Source organism: Lipotes vexillifer, unplaced genomic scaffold (genome assembly GCF_000442215.2).
Source record: "Lipotes vexillifer unplaced genomic scaffold, Lipotes_vexillifer_v1.1 scaffold1549, whole genome shotgun sequence".
NCBI lineage: Eukaryota > Metazoa > Chordata > Mammalia > Artiodactyla > Lipotidae > Lipotes > Lipotes vexillifer.
In genome coordinates this window covers 1,302,432-1,303,409 of record NW_006771034.1, presented here as the reverse complement: position 1 = coordinate 1,303,409, position 978 = coordinate 1,302,432, and positions in this window count along the sequence as shown.

Genomic DNA, 978 nt, shown 5'->3' with positions numbered 1-978 from the left:
TTTCCCTTCCTTCCTTCCTTCCTTCCTTCCTTCCTTCCTTCCTTCCTTCTCTCTTTCTTTCTTGATAGAAACCAATAAAACAGAAGTCCTAATATTTTCACGCACCCCAGTGAGTGCCTTGAACCAGTAGGGTAAATAAATAGAAATGGACAAGACTCACCCAGGACAGCTGTCTTCACCTGGACTCTCTCTCTTTGACCCAGGATTGTGACTTTTGACCATGGGGCTTACTGGGCTTTACTGAGTTCTGCCCCCTTCACCGTCCCAGCTCATCACTGGGGTGTGAAACACAGGTTAGTGTCCAAAGAACACTTCAAATTCAAAAGGCCAAAATAGAAGTCCTCACCTTTCTCATTGAACCTGCTTATCCTACTCTGCTCTCTTTTAATTTGTACCCTGCAGTCTGTCCGGTCAGCAGGGAAGAAACCAGGAATCCCGCAGACTGCTCCCTCTGTCTTACATGCGCGCACACACACACACACACACCCCAACTGACCTGTCCCCCACTCCAGACCACCAATCACCAAGTCCTGTCCACTCTTCTGCTGAGTCGTCATGCCATATGATTAAAGTATTATGAACTTTAGTTAATAATAATGCATCAATATTGACTCATCAGTAGTAACAAATGTACCTCACCGGCACAAGATGTTAGCAAGACTGTGCTGTTGGAGGGGCTGGGGTGATGAAGTGATAAAAGGGACCTGTCTGTACTTTCTGCTCAACTTTTCTGTAAGCCTAAAACTCGTCTGAAAAAATATTAATTAAAAACAAGTGCCTAGGGCTTCCCTGGTGGCGCAGTGGTTGAGAGTCCGCCTGCCGATGCAGGGGACACGGGTTTGTGCCCCGGTCCGGGAGGATCCCACATGCCGCAGAGCAGCTGCGCCCGTGAGCCATGGCCGCTGAGCCTGCGCGTCCGGAGCCTGTGCTCCGCAATGGGAGAGGCCACAACAGTGAGAGGCCCACATACCGCAAAAA